The sequence below is a fragment of the Cucumis melo genome, unplaced genomic scaffold (genome assembly GCF_025177605.1).
Source record: "Cucumis melo cultivar AY unplaced genomic scaffold, USDA_Cmelo_AY_1.0 utg001826l, whole genome shotgun sequence".
NCBI classification, from domain to species: Eukaryota; Viridiplantae; Streptophyta; class Magnoliopsida; order Cucurbitales; family Cucurbitaceae; genus Cucumis; species Cucumis melo.
In genome coordinates, this window is record NW_026124798.1 from 4,702 (window position 1) to 15,000 (window position 10,299).

The following is a 10,299-nucleotide window of genomic DNA, read 5'->3' on the forward strand; positions in this document are numbered from 1 at the left end:
GTAGCTTTCCGCCCCACCCCAAATATTCATTTTTCTTTACGGCGGATTTAATATTTATTATTTCATACGTATATAAGTCTTTTTATTATTTTTATTATATTTTATATATGATATGAGACAAAAAAGAAGAAATGGCAAGATAATTTGTGTATACCAATGGAGGAAATAAATAAAAAATGTGGAAAACAAGACAGGGATTCTCTACAATAACACTGTAGACCAATTGAAAGGGATGTAGCGCAGCTTGGTAGCGCGTTTGTTTTGGGTACAAAATGTCACGGGTTCAAATCCTGTCATCCCTACCTATTACTTATCTTCTGAACAGTAACGAGGAATCAATTGAGATCCATAAAAATTGAACATACATATATCGAATCAATCTTTTTTTTATTTAATTTTATGATATTCTCTATGATAATATATGTATCGAAGATATATTCGGGTTGCTTTTAGTTTGATAATAAAACGCTCTTAGTTCAGTTCGGTAGAACGCGGGTCTCCAAAACCCGATGTCGTAGGTTCAAATCCTATAGAGCGTGATTCGATTCTTGTTGTTGTTAAATCAAAATGATACTGAAATAATTCAACAGAAATCAAAATTTTACCTCCTATAAAGCAAGTAGGGGGTCAATCAAAAAAAAGAACTGTTAATTAATCAAAGGTCCAAACTGATCCCCCCGTCTGTATTGTAAATATGCGGTCACAAATAATCCAGCCAAAGTAATAGGAATTAGACCTAATACGATTCCAAATAGAAAAACTTCAATCATTTCAATTTAGTTGAACGAGGAAAAGGAGAGGTAATATCTATCCTTAAAATATTAATCGGTATTGCCCATGAATCTCAATGACCAAGAATTCGAAATTGAATTGACAAGGTAAAGAACTCTACAATATATAGAATATATTGAATAACACCGAAATCTTTCTTTTTTTTGAATTGTGCATTCAATGAATTTTAATCAAATAAGTCGTATCTTGTTCAGACCGATAAATAGAGCTGAGGTTATAGTTAAAACTGCTAGTAGAAAACCGAAATAACTAGTGATAGTAGGCATGACGAGGCTAAATGAAATACGTTATTTTTATCCATATGTTTATAAAGCACTTCCCTAAGTTTCTATTTTTGAAAGATACGCGGATGGATAAGTAAAAATACTAATTGAAAAAATATATTCAATTGAAAGTTTTTGATTCATCTATTATTATGATTATAGATGATACTAACAAAAATCTTGTGACATAGGTAAGAAATCAATTCATCATCTGTCTCTCTATCCCGCAATTCGGAATCAAGGGATTCATTGAACAACTCTTGAGTTTTCAAAACAAATATTCTTATTATAAAGAATTTATAAACAATAATTTAATATATAAATCTAGTAAATATATAAATCTATTAAATGGATTCTAAATAATTAGAAAGAAAAAAAAAAAAAAAAAAGAAAAATAATAAATAAACTATGTTGTGTAACTTGATTCCAAAAATGAAATGCTCTTTGAATCGCTGAAGAATGAATGACCTTATAATGCCCTTTATTTATGAAATTGTATTCCCACTAATTAGATTTTATGTAGTGGGTTCATTTCCATAAAATCTTTTTTAAAAAGAAAAAAAGTATCGCACGATCAGATCACTCGAAACTAGGTTCTCCATTTATTCTTATTCTTTCCATATTAAAAACATTCTTCTAATTAGTTGAAGAACGATCGTTTGAGTCTAATATAAAACAATAATGCGTGCATTACGAATATTTATTATTCTTCTATTCGTTGTTCTGTTTCGTTCATCGAATCCTATGTACTACTGTTACTTGTTACTGGACGACTAACCAATTCCTTAAAATAAAAAAAGATTCAAACAAAAATATAACTACAAACACAAAAGAAATATTTCGAGATTTCACGTCTAATTTCATTGAATTTTGGGACTATTAGAATCTGCTTCCTAAATTATTATAAACCAACCAGTCGGATTCACATTTTACCCAATCTTCGCTTTCTAGCCCGAAGCCAATAACCGATAGAATCCTTAATACTACAGACAGGCATTTTCAGAATTTTCTATTGAATGAATGGTATATGATTCTACATCGACAAGCAGCAAGAAAAGAAGAAACAAATTATATTATTTAGTTTTAGTGCTTCATTTTGATACTTATTGTGAAATTGCGTTGCTGCGTCAGAAGAAGGATAGCTATACTGATTCGGTATACTCTAAAAACACCCTCGGTACAATATTGACGATCTTACAAAGATAAAATTTCAGTTAATTTCCATTTACTGATCTCATCTTTTACGGAATCGATCCCCCTTTTGACTGTACAAGAATATGTGGAGCTCGGCATGTCTGGAAGCACAGGAGAACGTTCTTTTGCTGATATTATCACCAGTATTCGATACTGGGTCATTCATAGCATTACTATACCTTCTCTATTCATTGCAGGTTGGTTATTCGTCAGCACGGGTTTAGCTTACGATGTTTTTGGAAGCCCTCGTCCAAATGAGTATTTTACAGAGAGCCGACAAGGAATTCCATTAATAACTGGCCGTTTTGATTCTTTGGAACAACTCGATGAATTTAGTAGATCTTTTTAGGAGGACCAAATGACTATCGATAAAACTTATCCTATTTTTACAGTGCGATGGTTAACTGTTCACGGACTAGCTGTACCTACCGTTTCTTTTTTAGGGTCAATATCAGCAATGCAATTCATCCAACGATAAACCTAATCCGAATTATAGAGCTATGACACAATCAAATCCGAACGAACAAAATGTTGAATTGAATCGTACCAGTCTTTACTGGGGGTTATTACTCATTTTTGTACTTGCTGTTTTATTTTCCAATTATTTCTTCAATTAAATAAAAGAAAATACTAAATAATAGTACGAATTATCTTATCCCATTCGGAAGGATATCATCTCATAATTATCTATGACTGTTTCTGTCTCTAGCACGACCACTTGATGAAATGGGGAGGGAAGTGGGACAAATGGCCGAGACTACTGGAAGGATTCCTCTTTGGATAATCGGTACTGTAACTGGTATTCCTGTGATCGGTTTAGTTGGTATTTTCTTTTATGGTTCATATTCCGGCTTAGGTTCATCTCTGTAATAATCGGATGAACTGAGTTGGAGACATGAAAGCGTAAGAACTCAACAGGATCCCCCTCAAATCAGAAAAAAAGAGGGGGGTAGGTCCCGTTGAGCTCTTACTAATTAGAATTAGACTAATTTATTCATATAAATGAAAAAATGGATCTTTCCTATTTTTTCAAAAAACTTCATTTCTTTCTGATTCTGAATTGCTTCAAAAAAAAAATTGATTCAGACCATCTCTTTCGCGATCGTATCGGTCGATACTTTCATTTCAAAGCGAAAAAAAGAAAGAGAGAATCACTCGATTCCCTCTTTCTGGATGATACAATCCCAATATAACAATATTATATTTCTATCGATCAGATATCACAAACCCTTTAAATAGATTAAAATATACTAATAGAATTTTCTATAGTTATTTTAATATAAAATAGAATTGAAAAATTCATTGAATTTGTTCACTACTTATGTAATAAATCGAAAAAAAGGTTCTGATAAACCGGGAAAAATTGAAACTAAGAATAGAGATCTTTGACGAACGGGATCAAGAATAATTCATTAGTTTATTATTTCGACACCAGAACAAGAAAAGGAATTTTTCTGGTATCGAATACTAGAAAGATGCATAATTCCTTCTAGAATCCTTTGTTCCCTTCATTTTTTTTCTATTCTCCATTTACTTATCTTATTTTTAATATCTACTCTATTTTTATTCTATTAGAATAAAAATAGACACATTCAATGACATTTCAATCTGGCACCAGTGACATAATAATCATAATAATACCGCTCCTATTTGTATTGTAAAAAACAAAGAAATAAAGAAGAGGTAAAATAGTCTTCCTGACAATATAATATCCATACTATGACTAGTAATGCGGTACAAGTAATTACCGAAATAGGGTCGAAAAAGAATAAAAAAAAAAACAAGGGAAAAAGTTTTTCATAATTTTTTGATCATACATAATTAAATTATAGAATTGCCAACAAGAATTTGGTTTTTTTTACGAACTTTATTTGATAAATCCCCAGATTTAGAAATTCATTTCGGACAATTGAACCTTCTCAAACTGTTTCTTTTTAAGAACTAAAAAGATTTGTGCCAAAATAACAGATGCAAAAAAGAACAAAAGGCCTTGGACACGTAATGGATCTTGAAGGACGATTTCCGCATCTCCCTGACCAAATCCTCCCACATTAGGATTACTCGTTAATGGTTGATCAAGTTTGATGGATTCGCCCTCTGAAACAAGAAGTTCTGGTCCTGGAGGGATAATATCAACCACTTGACGCCCATTCGCTGCATCCACTATGGTTATTTCATATCCTCCTTTTTCTTTTCGTATTATTTTGCTTACTATCCCTGCTGCTGTAGCATTATAAACATTATTATTACTCTTACTCCCGTCGGGATAAATCTGACCCCTTCCCCTGTTCCCGCCTACGTATATGGGATATTTTAAGAAGTGAACATCTTTCTTAGTCGCAGGGTCCGGGGAAAGAATAGGAAAGGTGATTTCACTATATTTCTGACCAGGAACAGGACCTATCACAAGAATATTTTTTTTAGTGGGACGATAGCTCTGAAAAGAAAGATTGCCCATCTTTTCTTTAATCTCGGGAGAAATACGATCGGGGGGGGGCTAATTCAAACCCCTCGGGTAAAATAAGAACAGCCCCCACATTCAAACCACCCTTTTTACCATTCGCAAGAACTTGTTTCAGTTGCATATCATAAGGAATTCGAACAACTGCTTCAAATACAGTATCAGGAAGTACCGCTTGTGGAACCTCGATATCCACGGGCTTATTAGCTAAATGGCAGTTGGCGCAGACAATACGGCCGGTTGCTTCTCGTGGATTTTCATAACCCTGTTGTGCAAAAATGGGATATGCATTTGAAACGGGTGCCCAAGTTATTATATATATCATGAGTGATACGGAAATAGATCGAGTAATCTCTTCCTTTATCGAAGAAAAGGTATTTCTAGTTTGCATGGTCCAATCATTGAGCCCAAAAATTTCTACAATAAAATTAGGTAGGTCCCTAGTATAGTTCCCTATCCATGATTCTGCTATTTACTGAAATAAAGTTACTCGAATATAGGAGGCATCCTTCGCGATGGGTAGAAGGAATAAGTACAATTTTGAATGTTTTACTTATGTACAAAGTAACAAACATTATATTTTTCAGTCATTCATTGAATGATAAATCACTACAAGTGAGGGAGATACACGATTTAAATAACGGAAGATCCAATATTTTAAAATTGTGTCAAGAATGACTGGAAAAGTGGAAACAAGACCGGATATAATTTGATCGTTATGAGAAAATCCAAAATCTTTGTAGACAGAACCAATCATTAGTTCCCAACCATGGGGTGAATGAAATCCTATACATAAATCAGTTAATAAAAGAATAGAAAAAGCTTTTATTGTGTCGCTTAAGTTATATAGGAACTCTTGAACCCAAGAGTTAAGAATAACAAGTTCTTCATTACCAAGAATAGAATAACCACTTAGAATAACGAAACAGATTATATTTGTCGAGAAGTGCAAAATCATATGGATACGATCCTCATTGTGCATCTTGATCAATTGGATCGTTTCTTTGTAGATTCCGATACGAAGCTTTTGTAGATGTGTTTCTGGGTATTCCTTTAGCATTTCGTCCAAGAGAAAGAGTTCCTCTAATTCTAGAACTTTTTTTATAATACTCTTTTCTTGAATATCATTCAAAAAAATTTCGGATTGACCAGTATTCCACCAATTAGTAACCCAAGATTCTAGGCTTTTATTAAATGAAAGAGAGATCCACCAGGGCAAAAATACTATAGATGCAAGATATAGAAGGGGAATGAATGCTTTCTTTTTTTCCATTTTTTCGTCTTTTATTTTTTAATGAACTCACTTCATTCGTTAACTCTCTACACTACTAATATTTATATCAAACATAAGTTCTATTACAAGTCATATGCATACTATTATGAATCCATTCCCTGTTTTTTAGTTTTTGATTTGTGATTTATTAGTTAATCCTTGAATTTCGAAATAATACAGAAAGAAAATAACAAAGAATCCACTTTTTTTTGTTACTGTGCAGTTGATTTACATACGGATCAAAATTTCGGACAAAGAAAGTTTTCTGGCTGTTCCGTATACGTCTGCTTTGGGTCAAATGAGCATTCTGAAGAAATTCCAGTTAAGTTATTATACTATTACTATGGTCTATAAAAAAGACTATTCTTTCATTTCAGTTTTATCCCTCTTGCTACGAACAAAATTCATTCTGAACTTCATTTTTCAAAAAACTTCAATTGGTACACGCAAGAAATAGGCCAATTCGGCAGCCTTTTGCTCAATTTCTCGTGGGGTCAGATTCTGATCGGTACGCGTCAAGGGAATGGCCCCTTGGCCTCTTATTTCCATATAAAGGACACGACGTGCATAAATACCCTCTTTAACTTCTATTCTGATGGACTGAATGTCTTTCATAAGGAATCGTAGGAAGATTCGACGATTTTTTCCAGGAAACCCCCAACGAAAAATAGACACTATTTCTTCTTTTCTATCGAATCGATCATAACCGCTACCTACATTCCACAAAATTGTGCACCACAAATAGGAGCTAATAAAGAGACCGGCAATCCCATAGAAAGACATTACGATCCCCTGTGGAAAAAAAATTATTTGCTGAGACGGAAATAAAGCTATCAAATCCCTACCAAGATAACTGGAAGTTCCAACCAATAAAAACCCTAATGAACCTAAAAAAAGGATAAAGGCCCAGCAGAAATTGCTGATTTTTCGAGATCCTCTTATAAATTCTATCCATATACGTTCTGATCGCCAATTCATACTAGATCTCGTTGCATTTTATTGGAATTAAGAGAATCAAAAAAAATCTATTTTACTTTTTTTGTTTCCGAAGTAACTCTAATCAACTAGCACTATTTTGATGTGAACCTTTACTTTAGATCTAAGTAATTCATCGAATTACTTAGATCTAAAATAATAACATCACCTTTATATGATTCCCTATAGATACCTACATCCATATAGGTATATTGATTTTATATCTCAAACATTTGTCGCCCGATCTCTTATCTATTTTCTATTTTGAAACTTATCTATTTTCTATTTTGAAATACTTCTAATTGATTTCCTCAGATATCATGTTTACGTATGTATAATCGCTTATGTTTGGAGTAAGCCACATGTTAGATTCTAGTCTACTAAATAGATAGCTGTGTTATCGTCAAAGTCTAAGTTTTGAAAAAAAAAAATAGACAGCATATTTAAAAAATCTTGTTTTTTTGAACATGAAGAAATAAAGAAGCCATTGCAATTGCCGGAAATACTAGGCCCACTAAAGGCACAAAAATAGAGGGTAAGGTGGTGAGAGTTGTCATAGAATGGATACCTCGACTTAATATTTTCATTGTTATATTAATAGTTTTACCTGTTATTTATTGATTGTTATAAAAGGTATCTTATAATTATACTAATTCAATATATAATTATACTAAGTAATATCTACGTGAGTATATATAGAAAAGGAATGAGGAATGTCGAATTAAATAAATGGACTTACTCATCTTTCGACATGAGATATATGTATCATAATAGACGTTTGCATTATTTTAGTTATTATCTTGTCTTAGCATTTTTTTTTAATAAAATTTCATAAAGATTTTCGTACAAATTCCCAAAAAGGTAGTTATAATCCGATCCAACAACAAGGATTCTTAGTAAAACTAGAGATCCGCTAGAGATGTAGAAAGATGCAAGACTCTATGCCGCTATTTGCTATAGTTGAAGTATATATACACATGTAATGTTAAGAAGGGAGCATGAAATTCATTTTCTTCCCCGTGCCAAATTTTGCGGAAGAAATAAAAAAAAAAAGAATTCATTTTTTAAGTTAAGTAAGGCTTTACTTGATTGAATTTTGATTCGAGGGAACGAAAGCGTGGAGCTGAAATAACTCACTCACAACACCTTTTAAAGGATTACGTGGTACGATTAGATCGAATAAGCCCTTATCGAATAAAGATTCAGCCTCCTGTGAACCCTCAGGGACTGCCTTATTCAATGTTTGTTCAATTACTCTTTTACCCGCAAATGCGATGTAGGCATTCGGTTCGGCAATAATGATATCCCCCAACATACCAAAACTAGCTGTCACCCCACCAGTAGTAGGAGATGTAAGGATTGCTACATAGAATAATTTTTTATTTGATTGATAATCATATAAAGCGGAAGATATTTTTGCCATTTGCATCAAGCTCAAACTTCCTTCTTGCATGCGTGCTCCTCCCGAAGCACACACTAAAATAAGAGGTAAAAATTGATTGGTAGCATACTCGATCAAACGGGTGATTTTCTCTCCTACTACGGATCCCATACTACCCCCTATAAACTGAAAATCCATAACCCCAATTGCTACTGGAATATCATTTAATTTACCTGTGCCTGTTTGAATAGCCTCAGTTAATCCTGTCTTTCTTTGATAAGAAGAAAGACGATCTTTATAAGTATAAAGTTGATTCTCCGAATCAAATTGAATGGGATCCAAAGAGACCATGTCTTCATCCATAGGGTCCCAAGTACCTGGATCAATCAAAAGTTCGATTCTATCTGAACTACTCATTTTCAAATGGTATCCACATTGTTGACAAATATTCATTTTTGATTTAAAAATTTTCTTATAATTTAATCCATAACAATTTTCGCATTGAACCCACAAATGCCTGTATTTTTTAGTTAGATCTAGATCATTAGAACGTTCTGTTGTAGTTAAATTTTTTCTATGCGTGCTAGTTCTTATACTGAAACTCTCACTTTGACTACTATTTCCACCTTCAGCACAAATAGAACTATAAATGTAACTGTCACTGTAATTGTGACTACCACTTAAAATGTAACTATCAATACAGATTTGAGTCCAAAGATAACTGTCAATGCAACTATTAATGTGATTATTCCAACTATATTTAGTATCATACATGTACTGATCATAGTGGGAATCATCACTCTTAGATACATTATTTTGATAAGTAGAGTTCCGAAAACTATAAAAAGAACTTTCTAGTTCACTTACAAAAGAAGGATCATTGTCAATCTCAAAAATTTGATTTTCAATATCCAAATAGATGGAATAACTGCAGCTATTACTATCCCTAACTAAAAAAGTGTCATCAGATATGAAATTCCGAATGCCGACTAAATCATCAACAGTACTGTAACTAGAATTGTAACTATCACTATGACTAGGAATGTTTTTATTCATATTATTTATAATTGATCCTTCACTTTCAATAGGACCAAGACTATTGATTGATTTATTTAGCCTACACCTGTATTCTAACTTCCCTTTAGACAACATCGAATTTAACCATCTTTTTTCCATAGAGCTTTCTTGCCCCTATTTACATGAAAATACAATAGCTGAATAGTCATTCGATAAAAAAGAAATCATTTAAATATCTCATTTCCTATCAGAATAGGATCTAAATCCAATCACTAGGATTATTAAGTATTAACGAGTCGGTCTTAAAAAAAAAAGGTTCCGTTATATATAGTGAAGTGATACTTAGCGTTCTCTCAAAAGAGAATTATTTTTTTTTTCAATTAAATCAATTCAATTATTAATTTATAAATAGTGGTTTCTCACCGGTTATGTCAAATTGTCAAATTCACATAAAAAAAATCGTTGTTATCCCTATGAATATGAAGAACTTTTTTCGTAAAATCTCGTCTACTAAAAAATTTGTATTCCAAGACAGAACAAAAAGGACAATATACAGGATGGGGTAGAAGAAGTTGTGATACTTGGCTCGATCCCGGATCTGAAACGACGCTACGGGAGTATAATATATTAAATATTAAATGACTACACCAATCCTAAGGATCCATAGGCTTAATTGCGGATCCAGCACAACAATAAAAATTTTTAAGTTGTTTCGTCTTATATTTTTATTTCAATTTTCTATTTTGTATATCTAGTAAAAAAGATATACAATAATATCTTTGTATTGTATTCGGCTCAATCCTTTTAGTAAAAGATTGAGCCGAATTTAGTTTAATTGAAAGTCAATTAAAAGAACGAAGAGTAATTACTGGATTACAAAGTATCCATTGCCTCAAATTGTATCCATTGCCTCAAATTCAAATTTGATCTCCTTCCATACTTC

The 10,299-nt window shown here is 32.5% G+C and overlaps 2 non-coding genes across 2 annotated transcripts; both read left to right on the plus strand.

The window, feature by feature from the left end:
• The first annotated feature begins 228 nt into the window (after positions 1-228).
• On the plus strand, positions 229-302 carry TRNAP-UGG (transfer RNA proline (anticodon UGG)). The gene has a single exon. It is a non-coding gene; the product is annotated as a tRNA-Pro (tRNA).
• Positions 303-465: 163 nt separating this feature from the next.
• On the plus strand, positions 466-539 carry TRNAW-CCA (transfer RNA tryptophan (anticodon CCA)). Its single transcript has one exon. It is a non-coding gene; the product is annotated as a tRNA-Trp (tRNA).
• Positions 540-10,299: the final 9,760 nt, after the last annotated feature.